The sequence below is a fragment of the Pleurodeles waltl genome, chromosome 4_2 (genome assembly GCF_031143425.1).
Source record: "Pleurodeles waltl isolate 20211129_DDA chromosome 4_2, aPleWal1.hap1.20221129, whole genome shotgun sequence".
In the NCBI taxonomy this organism is placed as follows: domain Eukaryota; kingdom Metazoa; phylum Chordata; class Amphibia; order Caudata; family Salamandridae; genus Pleurodeles; species Pleurodeles waltl.
In genome coordinates this window covers 467,299,090-467,319,534 of record NC_090443.1, presented here as the reverse complement: position 1 = coordinate 467,319,534, position 20,445 = coordinate 467,299,090, and the positions used below count along the sequence as shown (strand labels likewise).

The 20,445-nt window shown below is 46.6% G+C and overlaps 1 protein-coding gene across 1 annotated transcript in view; it reads left to right on the top strand.

The window, feature by feature from the left end:
• Positions 1 to 7,351: 7,351 nt before the first annotated feature.
• The window catches only part of ANGPTL6 (angiopoietin like 6), a 185,228-nt gene continuing 172,134 nt past the window's right edge, over positions 7,352 to 20,445 (top strand). The window contains exon 1 of the mRNA XM_069231790.1: positions 7,352 to 7,645. The gene's annotated coding sequence lies outside the window, so the exon portion shown is untranslated. The remainder of the gene's footprint in view (positions 7,646 to 20,445) is intronic.

The window sequence follows — 20,445 nt, the reverse complement described above, 5'->3', positions numbered from 1 at the left end:
GGCCACATCTTCAGTATTTGATAACATCTGCCTAGAACGATATCGATGCACAGTGTATCATTATATGTACCGATCCAAGATGGCCGATATGTTGCTTTTATATATTACAGCTTTGTTTAAATTTTAAAACAACAAGAGACTATGTCAAGAGGCACTACAGGTCAGGCACATGCTGCTTCCTTTAGTTTTACCTTTCAATTGCAAGCATATGCCAGCCAACTTTGGATGGCTGCATGTTTTCTTTTTTATAATTTTGATCTTTTAATTTAGCTTCCATTTGCTTATTGCATTTGTTTTATTGTGGATTAGTATGTGATGAATGCAAGAATGAGTCATTGGATGGATGAATGAATGTATGAGTGCAAGGATGAGTGAAAGTGCACTAGTATGATGATATTGAAAGGTCCAATCGAATAATGCATTTTTGCTGCCACTGCTTTTGTTGCATAAACATGGACTTGCCACATTGGTCACATAATCCATCATCTGCTGTATTATCTGCAGAATTTAACAAAAAATATTCTTTCTAACTAAAATGGACCATAAATTACTAAAAGCGCTGCAACATATGTTTGCGCGCAGTGGAAGCTAAAGGTTAACTGGACATCTTTCAGTTGCTTATTTCAGTATTAGGTTGTTAAACTGGTACTTAGAAGATGAAATCTTTGCCCGGATCTTTGGTATTGGTTGTGTGAAAATTGGAAAATAATGAAGTAATACTGTTAAAAAAAATGGCACACTAAGCCACCTAATTTATCTTTTCTTGCTGCGAGATTCAGTCAACCTTACTGCAGACATTGGTCCTTCTATGCAGCAAAATTCCAGTGGCCCTGCGTATTGAGTAGCTAAACTGATTAAAGACTAAAGAAACATTTTCAAGTTACCAGCCAGTTCTTGTGTTTTTAAGGACTCTACATTTATTCCTGGCTTTTAGATTTTCAAGCATGAGGAGATGCCATTTGATACCTTTCTCAAAATCTTGCTAGTGAGCACTGACAGGACCTATCCACTCAAAACACTTCGGTTAAGGTAGCTGCTGCAGATATTTGTGTGTCTACAAGAAAAGCGTGTAATGTGCAGGGCGGTTAGACCTGGCATCCTCAGCGTGATTCTCTCCAAACTTTTTGTCTTCATTCTACCTGATTTGCAGACTTTTGTTTTTGGTGGCTTTAGCACTAACCAGTGCTAACATGCTTGTGCTCTCTTGTGCAAAAACATGGCAAAACTGGCTTTCACCTGATTGGCCTTTTTTAAACTTACTTGTACGTTTCTAGTAAAGTGGTATTACCAGTGCCCAGGGGCTGTAAATTAAATGCTACTAATCGACAAGCCGCACTGGCTGTGCCACCCACATCATTAGCCCTTTGAACTTGTCTCGGGCCTGCCACTGCAGCCTTTATTTACAGTTTTAAACTGTCATTTTGAATTGGCAAAATAAACCTTTGTCAGGCCCAAACCTTCCTTTTTACTATTTATACATCACCCCTGAGTTAGGCTTGAACATTCCAGAGGACAGTGTACAGTGCATTTAAGAAGTATGACATGTATATTTAAGTTTTACATGCCCTGGTAGTGGAAAACTCGTAAATTTGCTGTTTTCTACTGCATGGCATACCTCTCCCAAAGGTTAAGATTGGAGTTACCTTATTACATTTAATAAGCTGTAACCTCCAATTGGGAGCAGGTGGATTGGTCTACTTTTGTGTCTAAAGAGTTGTACTTGAAACACTCTTTAATGTAAAGGGGGATTTTTTATCACAATTCTGAAAATGCCACTTTTAGAAAGATTTTCATGTCCTGTCCATTTTGTGCCTGCAGCCTGATCCTGGGTCATATGTCTAGGTGTAGCTGGCAGTTATTCTTTGTGTATTGCTCCCAGACAGTGAGGCAAAAGAAAGATAGGTGTTGGTAGGATGGGCCACTCTGAGTGAACAGGGGGCTATCACCGACCACACTTGCAATTCAAAATTAACCTGCCTGATCACTCTCACAAAGGGTTTGTCAATAATCTTTTGTGACCCCAAACAAGCTAGGGCCAGGGCAGGACAGGAGGATGTTTCTGACACCTCCAGGGGATGGAAACCTTTAGAAGCTTCTTTCACTTCGAAGTTAGCACCAAGAATAAATATTGGAGCGTTGGGCCCAACTCTTTCATACACATCTGGGCCTGTGGACTGCCAAGAAAAAGGACTGCTGTGCTGCCACCTTGCATGGGTGAGAAGGACTGGACCTGCATCTCTACACCCAGGACCCCAGAGTGACTCAAAATGCTAATTGGCTGGCCTCCTGATCAGAAGCCTCGGCGACGTAACAGGCTTCCAACAACCTTGAGCCCAGCACCTGGACTCTGTCATGTGTTAGTCACGCCCACCCTAGTGGTGCCATCACAGTCCTGGACCCTTGGAAGTGAGCCTAAATGTGGTCTGCCAGCCCATCTGTGGATCCAGGAGAATCAACATATCTCCTCTGTGGCACAGCACATCTCCTGCAGAACTGGTGTATCGCCTTTGCTACTCGCCACATCGCCCTCAGATCTGACGCATCGCCTCTGCTGCATGGACTTACCCGATGCAAAGACTTTACATTGGCCATTGCAGCCCTTCAGACCCGACATATCACTACGCAAGGACATTGACTTGCACTTCGCAGTTCTCCGGAACGGCCGTTGCATGACGTATCTCTGCGCCAGGTAAATGTAAATAATAGGCTCCTGTGAATTTTAGCATACTTGGATAATTACTTTCTTGATATTTCAATGAATGCCTCGCGAGTCCAATAATATCTTTCCTTTTTTTTAAACAAATATGAACATAGTCCGCTTTATTATTTTTCAGAATCACATGATTGCAGTATTTTCTACATTTCAACAGGTCAAAATACAAAATGAGCACATATTCAAATGATAAATATAAACAAACATCCCCATCACCCTCAGAGATAGAGCAAGAATATATTAAACATATCAGTAAAAAATCATACACACCCACACATACTGAAACTCAACCATACTCCCATAAAAAACAATTATATAAAGGATAAAAAGTTCATTACCTAATAGATAACAATACTGCATATTCCTCCAAGAGTTTCAATCAGATAAGTACATTGAATACAAGGGATTGTATGACCCTTACAATCATTAGTTAATGATTCATTTCCAATCAATTATACCAATACATGATTCACCCAAAGAGTCAAAAACAATGACTAGATTGAGCTTAGAATTGCCAACGCGCATTTCGGTGTTACTCCCGTTATGGAACCACCTTCAACAGGGCAACTCCAATTTTCCAGCTTTTGTGAGGGGACAGTGGTGATTGCCACTCCTTATACAGACGACAAAATCTGGAAAGACATTTTAAAGACAAAATAAACATATATATAAGGCTCACTAGGCATTACCCAACATCTAAAATATACTAAATTAATAGTATTAGTAAAACACCAACAAGTGAAGACAATGTCAAGACAGATACCAACACCATGTGAAATACATGCACTACTAGTGTGCCAGAGTGAAACATCCTTTCTAAAGATACAACCTAATTACCCTAGAAATATGAGGCCCGTTATCTACTACCTAAGAGTTCTTAAATAAGGTAGCCAAGGTATATTACTTTATACAACCACTTCTTATGATCCTCTCACATTATTACGCACCTCCATAGGCACATTTAATACTCCATCATGGAACTTTTTGGCTCAAAGACCAAGGGACAGCCTGATATCGCTAGGAGCATACGTAGAAAAGATAGTCTGGAAAGTGATAATTAAACATATCTAGATTAATTACTTGTACCCACTGTAATTTTTGACCTTATATAAAGTTCAACCAAGATGTATATAGCTACCTAAAGTTTGAGAGAAAGCCACCAAGCGCTGCGTCCTTATAATATATAGATCCTCCAGGTCTGGTTTGTGGTAATTAATGCCATTGAGTCTGTGGATTATAATGCAGGAAGGTTATAAATTAGTTAGAATACCTCCGACCAAGAATTTTCAACCTTATGTGTAGTTCAACCAAGGTGTATATAGCTACCTAACGTTTGAGTAAAAGCCATCAAGGGCTAAGTTCTCATTATATATAGATCCTCCAGGTTTCCCTTGTGGCAATTAGTGCTATAAAGTCTGTAGATTATAATACAGGAAAGTTATAAATTAGTTAGAATTCCTCCGACCAAGAATATCGAATATAGAAGACCTAGTGCATATTAATTTAAGACATATGACGGTCTCCACGTTACAGGATAAGCCCACTTCCAAATACTCCAGGGGTTCATCAAAATGTATCGCTACGGTAACCTCATACAAATCAGGGTCTTACCTCTTAGAGCTCACCAGTGATCTGACTTCATTGTTCAGAGCGACGTCCGACCCGAATGCTCTACAGTCCTATTTTAAATACTGCAATCTTCGTGAGTTCGTATATTAGGACGTGATGTCCGATGTGGAAGAAAGAAATCAGAAACAGATACAGAAAAAAGGAGAAAGAAAGCTGCCATCTTTAGAAAGGAAAAGATGTATATAATCATAACAATTGGGTCATACCCTTATTTTTACAGAAATAGTTTAATCTCTATGAATAGACCTGGGACATTCCTCACCCTTAATCCAGCCACGATAACCCAAGCTCTCAAGTATTCTAATATGAAATCTAAATTATCATATGCCCACCCTCCGGTAGCTTGGCACTGAGCAGTCAGGCTTAACTTAGAAGGCAATGTGTAAAGTATTTGTGAGGAACTTATACCATAACACAGTGAAAACACCACAAAAAGACAACACACAGGTTTAGAAAAAATAGAGAATATTATTTGAATAAAATACTTTTGAAACAAGGAAAATCCAATGTATACAAGCAAAGTTAAGAATTTTTAAAGATTAAATCCAACTAAAGTGCTTAGAAACACAATAGCTCCGACTGCGGCTATCACAGCATCGTTGACGGAGTCGTTCCCAACAATCCGACATCACCGGTGCCGGTCACAGAGTCACACGGACCCTCAGGTACAATACCTTTTGAAAACAAAGAACAAGGACATCGCATGGAGTCAAAAAGAGGCGATGCTGGAGCCGGTGCGGCGTCAGTCCCTTACAGCTTCCGAGGAAAAAGGCGTTGGTTCCGTGCTGTGAAGCATGTGGAGCTGAGGCGTCGGTTCCGTCCTGATGCAGGGGGAGATAATATGGCATTGTCTGTGATGTGTCAATTCCTTGTGACCCGTTGGGGTCACTGGTTCGGGTCCATCAAAACATGATGTGTCGACTTTGCAGTGTTTCGTGATCCTGAGTTACATAAGCAAAGTCGCAGCAACGTCAGACTTTGTTGCAGGCCGCAGTCATTGCATGCAACGAAGTCCACAGAGTGGCAGCAGGCTGCGGACTTTCTGGCATAGCTGAAGTCTTTCCGGAGTCACTGGAGTCGGGTACTAGCAAAAAGCTAGTTGTTGAAGTCTTTGCTGTCCCTGAGACTTCAGAATAGAAGGCAAGCTCAATCCAAGCCCTTGGAGAGCACTTTTGGGGGAAGGCAGAGTCTTTCCAGCACAGTAAGAGGCCATCAGGGCAGCAGGGCAACAGCAGGCAGCAGTCCTTCTCAGCAAAGCAGTCCAGAGAGACCTTTGGGCAGCCAGGCATGTCTTCTGACAGAGTTCAGGTGCCGGTCCAGAAGTGTCTGAGTTGGTGGGGGATCAGAGACCCAGGCCCATATTAATACTTTTTTTGCGCCGCATTTGCGTCATTTTTTTACACAAAAGCAGCGCGAACTTAGAAATACAATTGTATTTTGTACGTTTGCACTGATTCTGCATAAAAAAACAATGCAAATGAGGCGCTAAAAAAGTATAAATATGGGCCCCAGTTTATATACCCAAAAATGCCTTTGAAGTGGTGGAGCCTTCAAAGAATGGTTTTGAAGTGCACACGTTCCCCTTTCAGCCCAGTCCTGTCTGCCAGGGTCCCAGTGGGGGCTTATCAGTCCTTTGTGTGAGGGCACACAACTGGCTTTTGAAATGTGTCAGGCCCTCCACCCTTCCAGCCCAAGAAGACCCATTCAGTATGCAGATGAATGCAGATGTGACTACGTGCCCTGTGTTTGTGGTTGTCTGGATGAAATGCACAAGGGAGTTGTCAACCAGCACAGACCGGACGTTGATTGGAGACAGGCTGTAAGGCACAGATGGTTTTAAGCTCAGAGAAAAGCTCACTTTTTAAAAGTGGCTTTTCTAAAATAGTAGTATAAAATCCAACCTCACCAGTAAGCAGGAATTTCTATTACCATTCTGGCCATAATAAATATGACCTGGTTACCCCTTTCAGATCAGAATCTACCACTCAAAAAGTATATGAGGGCAGTCCTAATTCTAGCCTATGAAGGGAGAAGGTCTCACAGTAGTGGGAAACTAATTTAGGAGTTTTTCACTACCAAGACATTTAAAACACATTTGTACAGGTCCTCCCTTTTACCTACATAGCAGCCTGCCCTATGGGTTACCTAGAGCCTACCCAGGGATGACATGTGTTGAAAAAGGGGAGTTTAAGGCTTGGTGAGTACTTTTAAATGCCAAGTCGAAGTGGCAGTGAAACTGCACACACAGGCCTTGCAATGGCAGGCCTGAGTTATGCCTAAGGTGCTACTTATGTGGGTGGCACAATCAGTGCTGCAGGCCGACTAGTAGCATTTAATTTACAAGACTTGGGAACATGTCGTGCACTTTACTAGGGACTTACAAGTAAATAAAATATGCCAATAGAGGATGAACCAATGTTACCATGTTTAAAGGAGAGAACATATGCACTTTAGCACTGGTTAGCAGTGGTAACGTGAGCACAGTCCTAAAACCAGCCAGAACTGTGTCAGAAAAGTGGAGGGAGGCAGGATAAAAGTTAGGGGATGACCATCCTAAGGCTGTCAGGTCTAAAAGGAGGTTACCCTGAACCTGGAAAACATGAGACATCTGAGCATGCATAGAAGGAGCTCCGGTACAACACCCAGCGCTAGCCCTTGCTTCAATATGAAACGAAAGGGCAGTCTGAGAATCCACGTTGTTTGCAGTTTATCGCCACCTCATTCGCATATTATGTTCTGAGAAGCAACATGTCAGCCTCATATTAACAACTAATTATCAGACTCGCTTTTGCACTGGTGTTTTTCTGTTGATGTTGCGAATTTATCAGAAGCCCGCCTCCTGGATTAACCCCTTCCTTTCAAATTTAGGGAACACCTACGAAGCTCTTAGACACCCACACAGGGGAGGAAGGAAGTCCCAGTGGTAAAGTCTGGCAGCTCCAGTTTCCTAGATGGGTCTCCCAGGAGGGGCTGGATTTTCGTGTCTTTATGCCTGTTTGTCTGTGAGTCAGAATGGGAGGGGCGTCCATGCAGCATCATCTCACGGGCAGAGGGTTTCAGTCAGAGCCTCTGAACATCGATTTAAGACCCAAACGGCGGCCGGCTTTTTGATCGTAGACACGCTCTGAGTTGAGCAAAAAAAGTTCCTTTTTTTTTAACAGTATAATTACTCGTTTTTTTATTATGAGGGTCTGCTTGCTTCCCGGCTTGAATCGAGTGAAAAGTGCATCTGACCGCTGAGTTTACAGAAAGGAAAAACAAAGGCTCATTGAAATCGTCTGATCGGCCGAGTCTTGCAAATAGGTGAGTAGCAACGTTTTAATTGTTTAAAGTCAAATATATCTGACACAGCTCGTGCATTTGCAACAATGCCTCGGCTCTAATCGCAGCATACTATTTGATCGGACTGTGTGCTCCTGGGCACAGTATGTATGAGCTATGAGCGCTTATATTATTTATTTATTATTCAGATTCGTGAATCTTTTCTGCATCACTAAGTATTAGAGTCCCTTACATGGAATTGTTATTGGTAACGCTACATCAAATATATAGCAAAACATTTAACCACTCGAATGAGTCCAGAATAAAACGTAGGTTGCTATCAGCTCGAGAGGAGACTCACAGCATGGGAAACAACATTGTGTACGTCCTTTAAATGTCTGGGGGCACTTCGTTCAGTAAAAAGCACAAGGGATGCGGTTTATGAGTTTTCCATTCTTACATTGACATTAAGACACGGTTGCTTCAATTTGGCTTAGCTGTCCGTAGATTTAGCTCAGAGATGTTAAACAATCACAGTCACAGTGTGTCCTTCTAGGTGCTCATCAGTGTGACGCACTGGACATGCTTTAAACGTTTTCATAATGGGTGTATATGGTATTGCCTACCTGGGGTGAGGCGTTTGGTTTGCCAAAAAGAGGCTTTCTTGTTAGTCTCACGTAAAATGCCACATGTTCAGATCAAATTTGACTTAGACTTCGATTTCAGTGGGGAAAAAAAAAACAAAAAAAAACTTACCAGCTTCCCCAGATAATCATATTCCGCGTAAAAAACAATCCTATGTGAAAGTGCTGGATTCCCTCGGTGAGAGAAGGGGATGCAAAGGGAAGAATCAGGAAAGAGGGTAAATAAATCCAAAAGGGCCCGTCAGTGAAGGGGCGCAACATACTGAGCAAGATTGGGAAAATCTGGAGATTTTGTAGCATTGATGTGGCGGAGTATGCAGAGAATGGGCGGACTGCAGATACATTTACTGTCTTAGAATGAATGAAGACAGTGTGTATCAAGAGTAATTAATTGAACAAATAATTATTTACCCTCACTATACTGAGAGCCAAGTATGGAGAGATTGTACTTGTCCTGGTTTGGGGAGTCATAGCAGGGCAGATAAGCAAGGCAGCAGACCTTTTGCACCTATTCACTCAGGATATAGAACAACACCTCCATATCCATCAGGACCACCCAGTGCTGCTTGAAGTTAGGAAAGTGTTGAAGACCCACCTACTCAAACAAGACTAAACCACAATACATTAACAGTCCACAAACCAACTAAGCTTCCTATCACTTGCTGACTTTATGCTTGTCGTTGTCCATGTACAGCTTTTGGCCAGGTACCTGCTATACATATACCATATGCATATATCCACTATGGCAAACGAGCTCCCCCACACTGCCATGGGCCCCTACCCCAATAGGGTCTGACAGGTATTATATGGAATTCTCGTTATAGTGAATCAGATTAGGACTAAAGCAGGTTAACACCAGGGTTGAGTTGACCTACTGTGACAGCAGGAAGTGACCCACTAGTTTGTCTGCAACTCTTTCAGACTTATTACAGGAAGCAGGAGAATCCTTCTGAGGTAATAGAAAAGATCACCACCCACGGCTGTGAAGCATAAAAACGATAGCAGTTCATAGAGGCAGGGGCCCTGTGCTTGGGAAGACCCATGTGAACAGAAGGTGACAGATGGTACTCTTGGCCACTTCACTGGAGCAGGAATGCTTGTACTGTAAGCGGTGTATGTCTTATTGCTGTAACTGCCTTGAGCACTCCCTACCCTTGTGAACTTGAGCCCACTTATGTCCCGCGCCAGTCACAGGGGTGGCTATTGTCTCGCCCCACAGCCTCTGGGTGGCTAAATGTGATGAGCTTTGGGTTTAGATGTTTGCTGCAACAGCTGTAGAAACTAAGGTGACCGATATGCTCCATGTCACCAGGACACAGCTTTTCCAGTTCTGGGTTTTGAGTTAACCCATCAATGCATTGTGGGACTCGAGGTATTGGTTCATTTTAATTGAGCCAATTCAACCAACAGACATGAAAACAATGATATGTAAAAATCAAAGCCCAGGAATGGAAAAGCCATGACATTGATACGTCTGGTCGCCATAGAAGAAATGCTACAGAGCGGTAGAATTGATACCATGCACACCCCACAGCCCTGTGAATCACACGTTGAGCACATAAGGTTGCAGATAACCAACACCTGAGTTTGACCCTGATCTACAAAATGGGGTATCACTCTTGGTCCAGAAACATTGTTACGAGTTAAAAAAAAATGTATCTGCACTATGCCTGTGACACCAGTCTCAGCAATGCATGATGATAGAAACGCAGAAAATCTCCTTATAACGTGTATAACGGTGATTTCGATTAGTCGAGACCAATAGTATTATAAAATGGTGGTGTTTAGCAGGTTGCAACTTGGGCAGGTGCACCAAGATATCTTCCCGAGCATGGTGCACGTCACTGGCTCACAAGGTCATTAGTAAACATTTTTAAAAGGTTGTGAAGGTCTATTTTTTGCAGGGAGGTAGGCCTGCCCCTCCCCCGAATTTAAAAGATTTTAAAGATTTTTTTTTTTACAAATGTGCACCAGCTGACCAATCGCTGCTGGTCTTTATCTGCCTAATAGGTTTGATCTATACATGTAGATTTCTGAAGGGTTGCAGTCTGTGCAGGCTATTCACCTATGTTTGTTTACATGTCCAAAGAGACACAGCGTCAGTGAGGCGCAGGGGCGAACATTGGAATCTAAATGTCCTGGCCTTTGTTCTCCTCCTTAACACTCAAAGCTATGCGAGGAATGCCAACCCCTGCCCCCTGTTCTCACCCTCCCCATCGCCCGTGTTTACCTTTTGTGCTGTGGTGCGGGTGAGCGGGTGAGCGGGTGCATTTTTCACAGCTGAGATGTGCTGAGAGGATAGATGAGACAGACAGGTGTGCTGAGGGGGGATTGGGAGAGCACAGGACATTAACGCAGCATTTGCGCCTTTACTACTCAGTGCTGCTGTTTTTTCTCCAGCCACAAAAAACATACAGGGAACAATTTATTTTCGTACACAAGAAACACATTGTGTAGGCTTTCACAAAAGTGTGGCATCCATGCACCTTCGTGGGCCCACCGAGACTGCTTTTATGAGTCTGCATACTCACGGACAGTCACCAATTCCATCCAGTCTATCATTTTAAATTGTATTCTAATAGCCCTTGCTTTCTAATATGATAAACAGGATTACAGGCCCAGAAATACAACGATAAAAAAAAACCTGGACTTGAGAGCTTCTCCCCGGTGGAACTCGTGAGCGCTGCTTTACGAGGCACCCAGTTTGCACGTCACGTGACTGGCGCATCCAGCCTGCCCCTCTCCTCTGCTCCTAGGCTCGCAGGCGGCTGCCGCCATTGTTACTTTTCTTTACTCACAACTTGTATTTCCTCAGATACATCCAGACTGCCCTCCGTTCGATCTGCTCTTGGGACACATGCGTAGGTCTCCAGCATTCCCAGTCCTCGAACTTGTTTTCAGCTTTCCAATTTCATACTCAGGACATGCTTTTCTCATGGCCCTGCCCCGATCCTTCCATGCTACCCCTCCTCTTGTCTGCTATCGGGAAATAATTCATTGACAGCCATTTAGTGTGAAAGGTCATTTATTAGGACAGGATTGCAACAAACAATATAACCTTAACTTTTATCTCAAAAACCGTAACTTTAATAACGCCCACCCTTTAACATCTCCTCGCTCATCCTTCCACTCCAAACCCTCATTTAGTTTTCATTCTCCTACACACTCCCCTTTTCCTTTCATGCCCCATTTGGTTTGTGCGTACCCCCACTCACAGCTTTCACCTGCTTGTTTATTCCCTGGAATGGTGGCCAAGCCTGCATCTGACTCACCACCCTCTCTCATCTACTGCCTGCCTCTTCTGCAACCTGCCCTAACTGACAATCAGCCAACTTACCCTTTTTTCCCTTAAATCAAACTAAGTTCCTCTCTCATCTTCTGTCCCTTGCCGGGTGGGTGGGTGGCCAAACCTAACCGCGCACATGGGCTGCGCGGAAAGAGGCCGGTCCCTCTCCCCTCTCCCCCTTTTATTTCCCACCCTTAAATCCCACCCCCACTTACCTTGGCCCAATCCAGCCTCGCGCCGTCACTTCCCCTTCCCGAAAGAGCCCGCGGAGAGACTAGAGCAGGTCTCTTCCCCTCCGCGGGCCCCTCCATCGGGAAATAATTCAGTGACAGCCATTTAGTGTAAAAGGTCATTCATTAGGACAGGATTGCAACAAACAATATAACCTTAACTTTTATCTCGAAAACCGCAACTTTAATAACGCCCACCCTTTAACATCTCCTCGCTCATCCTTCCACTCCAAACCCTCATTTTGTTTCCATTCCCCTACACACTCCCCTTTTCCTTTCATGTCCCATTTGGTTTGTGCGTACCCCCACTCACAGCCTTCACCTGCTTGTGTATTCCCTGGAATTGTGGCCAAGCCCGCATCTGACTCACCACCCTCCCCCATCTACTGCCAACCAGCACAAACCCACTTGGCATTTTGCTGTCCCACCCCAACATACATGCTGCTGCAACGTGACAGCCTCACTCCCTGTTCTTGACCCACATGCTTTCACCCCACAAATCTCCTACTAACAACCTCAAGTCCATCAAGTAATATGTGTTTCCTAAAGTGGACAAATGTACACCATCATCTCTAAATAGTGCCTTGTCCTGCTCTGTGATGTCCTCGTGTTTCAAGATTTTTATCCCCTGGGCCCAGCACAATACTCTCATATCTCTGTTAAGTTTTCTGCGAGCCCGTTCCATGGCTCCATATTTGACTGCCCCTCTCCACACCCTACGAGGTACAAATTCTGTCCACACCAAGCAGGTGCCATGCAACTTCTGCTTGATGATTTCCAAGTCTCTCTGCATATGTTGCAGTAGCGTGAGTCCCGATAGTTTAATGAGATAATTTTCCCCCAGGTGAATGATTAGCAAATCCGGACACCCCCAGTTCAGCAAACTAGATGTAATGAAAGGAAGCAGGTTACCCCACCGCATGCCGCTCTATCCCCACCACAACACTTCGTGGCGATTACTGGAAAGTCTCAGGGCCCGGCCGTAAATTTGCTTCTCTGCGAACTTCGCTGCCCAGTGGATAAAGGAATGGCCTATAAGCCATGTAACCATCTTGCCATTCGATGGGGCGGACACCTCTCCTGTAACGGAAAAAGAACTGTAAAATGCGTTTGGAATATCCTACACCCCCCACCCCGCAAAGCAAATGTTGCTGTTACCCCGCCCTTAGTGCCTCACATAACGTTCACAGCACCTTGACTTCCAGCGACCTATCGCCCTGATCTTTGCCCAGTGTCAGCCTAAATGCGCCGTGGCCGCCCTAATTCTAAATGATTGTGTGCCAAAATCCATGGCCCGACAACCCGTCCGTCCCAGAGCCATCCTCAACACGCGTAAGAACTGAAAACTGGTAAGCTTGGACCCAGACCTGTGTACAAACACCCCAGCCTCCCTAGGGGAAAAACTCAAAGTTTGAAAACTTGTCCATTCCAAAACTGGACATGCCAAAGCATTGCCCTCTTTTTCCAGCCACACCCACTTCCCTTTACCTAGCTGATCAGTCTTAGAACGTCTAAGCGAAATCCCCAAGTGTTCACCATGTAAACAAACCTCCTTGTACCGCACCCCTACCGCTGTTCTGACCCCCAACAATTCCGACACGCGAAATGCACCAAAAAACATCCACACCATACATAAACGAAACAATGCCAACTCATATTCGTCTGCACAACACACAGGCAGCACATGCAACAATTTCAGCAACAACTCAAAACCAATAGGTTCTCTGGCTGCCCTGCCCTCAACTGATCTGACCCTACCCCATCCTTTTAACATCTTACCCAACAGGTCATCTCTGGCTGGGGCATGATCAAAAAACAATTTCCCGTAAAAGGACACCCCGCCAGTTTTCCTCCTATAGTCGCTGGTGACAAACCTTTCTGTATCATGAACAGCACAAAACGCAACACCCGGCGCTCTAACTGTTTACCCTCCTTCAACCAAAAATTTCCTGGAAATAGCTCAAACGATTGAAACTCCAAGCACGCCAGCCGGTAACTTCGCCGAGTGGATTCCGCTAGGGACCTCTCTATCAGCCCTGTGATCATCATGCCCCCCCACTCCCAAATGTCTGCTGGGACCGCTGTCTTGTTCCGTTCTGCTGCTGGCGCCAGGTTGCGAAAACGCTGCCACTGTGAACGAGACAGGGAATCTGCAATCTCATTGTACACCCCTGGTATGTGGGCAGCTTTAAAAATTACATTCAAAGATAAACACTGCAGCATAAACTGACGCAACAAGCGAAAAACCCTGAGGTCCCCGCCTTCTGTCTGTTGACAAGCTCTACCACTGTCGTGTTGTCAACTCTAAATAACACTGTTCTGTTCGCTAACTCCCGCACCCAGACTGCCATTGCCACCAAAAGGGGAAAGAATTCCAAAAAGGCAATGCTCCTCCCTTGTTGCAACCATTGTGCTGGCCACGGTTCAGCGCACCACCTACCATCCCAAAAAACTCCAAAGCCCTTTGCTCCTGCCGTGTCTGAAAATATCTGCACTTGCCACACTGTCTCGTCCTCACAGAAAAACATGGATACCCCATTGAAATGCTTCAGGAATGTTTCCCACACCCTCACATCTTCTCTCAAACCCATTGAAACTCATATTCTTTGGTGTGGCAGTACTGCTCCAGACATTGCCAGACCTAACCTCCTACAGAAAGTCCTTCTGCCCCTGACTACCCTGCAAGCAAAGTTGAGGGAGCCTAGCAGCTTGTGTGCAGTTCGTAGATCAATCTTACGAGCCTCCTTCACGGTACCCAAGAATTCCAGCATTTCTTTGACTTTCTGTGCTGGTAGTATGGCTGTCAAGGTAATAGAGTCTAACTCGATGCCCAAAAAAGTGAGTGCCACCAATGGCCCTTCGGTCTTTTCGGGGGCCAGAGGCACCCCCATCTGGTGCGCCATATCTTGAAAGGCCCACAAAGCCTTCCCGCAAGCCCCAGAGTCACCTGTCCCTACAAAAAGGAAATCGTCCAAATAATGGGTCACCGCACAATGCCCACTCATCTTGACGAAGACCCACTGCATGAAGGTGCTAAATGCCTCAAACAGGGCGCAAGATATCGCGCAACTCATAGGAAGGACCCTGTCCACATAAATGGCCCCTTCAAATTGCATCCCCAGTAAGTCAAAATCTCCTGGGTGTATAGGCAGTAGCCTGAAAGCTGATTGTATATCACATTTTGCCAATTCTGCCCCGTTGCCACATCCCCTGACCAGTTTTATAGCATCGTCCACTGATGCGTAGACTACTCTGGTGTCCTCGGCTGCAATAAAATCATTGACCGATGTGCCCTCCGGCCATGACAGGTGGTGTATCAAACTAAACTCACCCGGGGCCTTCTTTGGCACTACTCCTAACGGGGAGATCATCAGAGTTTGACTCGGTCAATCATAAAAAGGCCCTGCAATTCTACCCAATGCCACTTCTTTATCCAGCTTACTCCTTACTACCTGTGGCAACTCTTTTGCAGACCGCAAATTGTCTGCCCATCGCTTCATACGTGGACCTTGGTAGCTGACTCGAAAACCTTCCTGGAAACCTCTGCCCATCTTTATCGCTGTAGCCTTATCAGGATATCTGTGTAGCCAGGGTGTGAGAAAATCCATCTTAATTGGCATAGGACCCCTTTGGAGCAGGAGCGCTCTGTGTGCCTCTGCCCTTGGACGCTCTCCATTGTTCTGCTGGACTGGAAAGCGAAAAACATTGTGTAACCGGGTGATGGCCTCCGTATTTGGAGCAATCATGTTTGAATTTGCAAGGTTGTCTGGAACAGAAACCTTTGTTAAAGTTCCAGCAAGCTCTAGTCGCGGACGTCGAGGTTCGCTGCCCCGCACCCGCCCGTCCTTGGGCAGAACGAGCCTGAAACGGCTTATAGACCACAGGCAAACCGCTGGCGTTATGCGTAGATGCAGTGGACTGCGACAACGCCATCCACTGCATCCATAATTCCGGGTCTACATCTCCCCATGGCTTGTCAGGATTGACGCTCACTCGGGCCCTAAACACCTCATCGTAACTCAACCAGGCAAAGCCCCTGAAGTGCATTTGCGCCTTCCGAATGATGTCCATATACTTAAAGAGTGCTATGGCCCTGTCTGGGTATTTCTCGCAGTATATGCTTGTGAAAATCAAAAAAGCTGATGTCCAATTATCCATTGTAATTGGATCCCTAGGTCATCGTGCCAGCTCCCACTCTTCCTCCTTGGATCCCTCCTTAGCTTGTATGTCCCTATGTAATAGTTTAAACACGTCCACATACTCATTTCTCCATATTCTTGCCTTTGTTTTATCAGCCACATGCGATCCCAAGGGCATCGCCAAACCCATATATGGAATCCTCTTTTTGTGACTTCCGCCATCTTTGTCCTCTGTCCCTTTATTCTCTCCCGTTCCCTTAGACCCACCTTCGCCTTCAGATGTGGCACTTCCCTGTGGCACCTTTCCCTTCTCCCCTCCCTGAGGGGCTTTGTCTGCTCGTGTGTCAAAAACAGAACAGTCACCTACCCCAATGGACTTCCGTACAGGGGCATCTCCTCCCCCCAAGCCACCCCCCCCAAACCGACCACCATTGCCCTTTACCTCTTCCTTGTGTCCCCAAAGGGCGCGAAACCTTCCGGGCCGCTCGGCCACGTGCCGGCCCTTGCCGCCCTTCCTGCTGTTCTCCGCCAGTACCCTGCTCCTGCAAAAAAGAAACGGAAAGAGGGGTTGCGCTGCTCCTGCGTCCTCTCCCCCTCCCTCTCACGCTGCTCACCTCTGCCTCCCGAATCTCCCCATCTTCCCATTCATCCAGATCATCCTCATAGTCGAGTTCTAACACATCTTCTTCACCTACTTCCACCCTATTGTCCACACCTCCACTCATCATCATGTATTTGGCTGACACGTCGTCTTGTCCCTCATGGCGCACCCCATCTCTGTGGGGCCCCCGATCCTGCGGTGTAGAGAAGGCCGCCGAAGACCCCTCTAGCACTTCAGACCAACGTGCAGGGGCCATGTTGCGGCCCGTTGGCATTGCCTTCTTTCTGACAATCTCCGGTATTGGCATCGACCTTCCGTGCCAATTGTGGCCGTGTGTGCCACTGGCACCCATCGCGCTACTTAACCCTCCGGCCACACCAGCCTCTTGACCCATACTGCTCGGTACCCAAACCCAGCTACCCTTACTGGCTGCCTGTGGCATGGGCCCTGCGCTCTCTGCACTCTCTGCTGGCCTCTTTAGTTGTCTGCCGTATGGCGCGGCCACCTCCCGCTCCATGCACAGTTGTGCCCACCTGTCCTCAGTCTCAGCCACTATGCGGCGCTGCTCACGTATCCTGGACTCTAAATACCAGGCTTCACCTATGTCCAGCCTGTTTAGCCTGGGGCCACCCTGCTCCATTCCCGTAAGGGGTTCAGGCACTCCACCCCCCCCGGCTTTCTTAGATTGGCCTTGCCTGCCTTGCCTTTCGCTGATCCACCCCCCTGCCTGGGGCCCTTGCCTTTCTTCTTTGCTGGCACAGGAGTGCCAGGTGTATAAGCCCCTTCTCTGGGGAGGGTCAGGTCCATTGGTGCTATCTCTGTGCTGGGACCCGGGAGCTCCTGCACCTCTAACTCCTGTAAGGGGGTGCTTTCCCCCACTGTTTGCTCCTGTTGTACCTCATTGCCCCCTGCCTGCTGCTCCGCTGCTGCCCCCTCTTCTAAAGCCTCCGCCTCAATGGAGGGGCCCTCACCTTCACCCATCTGGCTGGTGGGGGAGGCTGCCCCTTATGCTCGCCCCACCGCCGCTTTTTTGGGCTTTTTTGCCCTCTCTGGTGATGAACAAGCGGCTACCACTGCTGCTACCCGGCCAGACGCGCTGCGCATTGGCCGCACCATTCCTATCCAGGCCTGGTCTAAAACCCCAGGCCTGAGGAGGTCGGATCAGCCGGCTTCGCCTAAAATGCGAAGCGCGGCCTTTACCGCCTCTGCGTCATGGCTGGCGGCCATGGCGCCAGAGCGGAGAATCTCTGTTGTCTTGTCATGTAAAAGAACTTGCCGAAAGCCACTCCACGGCCTGGCAAAACGCAGGTGTGTCTAACGGTCCGCGCGTACAACACGGCGCGCGGACCGTTACTTTCTGCTTACAACAAAAAATGCCGTTATGTGAGCGCCGTAATAGACGCTCACCAGCCTTGCTCAAATTCAAAAAAGGTCAGCGTGCCGTGCGTGCGACCGCCACTTCCAGCCTATGCTTAAACTTGGCCTGCAATGCGAGTGCCGTAATAGATGCTCGGCCGCCTTGTTCAATTTCAAAAGAAAAACAGGCTCCCCCCCGCAGGCCCCGGAAAAACCCCTAGACTTGCCTGAATGGAAAATCCTTCTCCCGGGACCGGCCAAACATAACCGCGCGCATGGGCTGCACGGAAAGAGGCCGGTCCCTTCCCCCTCCCCTCCTTTTATTTCCCACCCCCACTTACCTTGGCCCAATCCCGTCCCGCGCCGTCAATTTCCCTTCCCGAAAGAGCCCGCGGAGAGACTAGATCGGGTCTCTTCCTCTCCACGGGCCCCTCCATTGGCAGGCAGTCCATGGGCTCTAGCTTTACCTTTCCTTACTCAGGGTGGTGCTCACCTTTATTGGGAACACGGTACGCCCCCAGCCTCCCATGTAGCATGCATGATAAAAGTTTAATTATTCATTGAATAAATTACTCTTGCTACATACACACTTTCTTCATTCATTCCTAAATTGAAGCAGCATTGGGCGGTCCTGATGGATATGGAGATGATTTTCTACATCCTGAGTGAATAGGTGCAAAAGGTCTGCTGACTTGTTTATCTGCCCACCTATGGCTCCCCAAACCAGGACAAGTACAATCTCGGTACTTGGCTCTCAGTATAGTGCGGGTAAATAGTGACACATGCTTCTCATGGAGATAGTGTCAGAGGGAAGCCCTCAGGACTCATCAGTCAACCAACAGACACAATAACAATTTTTTCCAGGCCAGTGCTTATCTTTTTGTAAAAGTGAAATATTTTAATCACACAGCATAGCACGGTTGTAATCCTTTTTGTTATATTCAGTAAAGCACTACACCCTTTTGGTAACCTCCCCTGCTAATAGAGTTTACTATTGTTTACAATGCTTGGCATGCAATGTGAGACTACGTGCCAAGATCGCTCAACATGCCCCAAAGTTTAGATGCACACAACAGTTCAGTTTGCATTGACCAATTTAAGTTTGTGTAGTAAAATCTTAAATTCATGAGACAGAATTTATTCTGTTTTCGTACTCCCTGTTCCACAGAAATGTAGGCCCCAGAGTTACCTCTATTCTGTAAGTTAAGGTCATGTGGGAGGAGTGCATCCAGCGGTCCACCTCCTGCGTTTGCAGCACTTGGGGGCATATTTATACTCTGTTTGCGCCGAATTTGCGTCAACATTTTTGACGCATATTCGGCACAAACCTAACACCAGATTTATACTTTGACGCCCTACCCGTGAACGTCAAAATTCAGCAGTGTGTGCCATTTTCTGGATGCGGGAAACTGCCTTGCGTTAATGACATGCAAGGTAGGCGTCCCCGTCCAAAAAATGACTTTAAGGCATTTGCGCCTTATTTATACTCCTGCGTCATTTGACGCACAGGAGGGGGTGGGTCTTAAAAAATGGCGCACAGCCTGATTTGCGCCGTTTTTAACGCCTGGGTGAGGGCAAGCGTTAAGGGACCTGTGGGCTCATTTCCATGGTCTCTGACCATGGAAGCAGTCCACAGGTCCGCTTCCCTGCCCCCAGGGACACCCCCTGCCACCCTCGCCCACCCCTGGAGGACACCCATGGATGGGGGGACCCATCCCAGGTAAGTACATGTAAGTTGAGGTAAGTAAATTAAAAAAAATTAAAATAAGTGGCTTAGGGGGGCCTAACTTGGGCCCCCCTACATGCCACTGTGCCCAGTGACCATGCACAGGTTACAGAAGTCCCTTGGACATGGCCATTGGACAGGGGGGCATGACTCCTGTCTTTCCGAAGACAGGAGTCATTTCAATGGGGGTTCGCTCAAGTCCGGTTAGAGTCATGATTTTGACTCTAACCTGACTTGCACCATTTTTTGACGCACAACCCCCATTCTTCCCTACGCCTGCGCTGCCCGGTTACGGTCAGTTTGTTTTGCTCTAACCAGCCCGCCGCGCCGGCTAACGTCAATCCATAAATAAGGCACCCGCCTGGTGCGTTGGAATGGCGTTACATTTTTTGACTCAAACCAGCACCACTGCTGGTTTGCGTCAAAAAGTATAAATATGGGCCTAGGTCTGTAAAAGGGCCACAGATGTGACTGCGCTGGGAACTGAACAACTTTACGAGATCAGCACGGTGCCTCCCACAGCAGCACTTTGTCTTCTGCAGTAGTGGCCTCCTAGCTGGATGCAGAGAGGAGCATTTGAATGAAAGGTGTGGCCTCTGGGCTGGTTGACAGCGGTGGGTGTCTTCAGTAGCTGCAGCCTCCCGGCCATCAGTCGTAAGGTGATCAGGTGTCCTGGATGACTGGGACAGTCCCGGTTTTTCATCATCTGTCCAGGAAGATTTCACCAAATTTTAACACATGTCCCTGTTTTTGTGGAGAATTCAATAAACACAGAAGGAGGCAAGCTTCTATCATTTGTTGATGCAAAAGCTGCGCAAACTCACCAAATTCAATTATATTTTGTTCGTTTGCGCCAATTT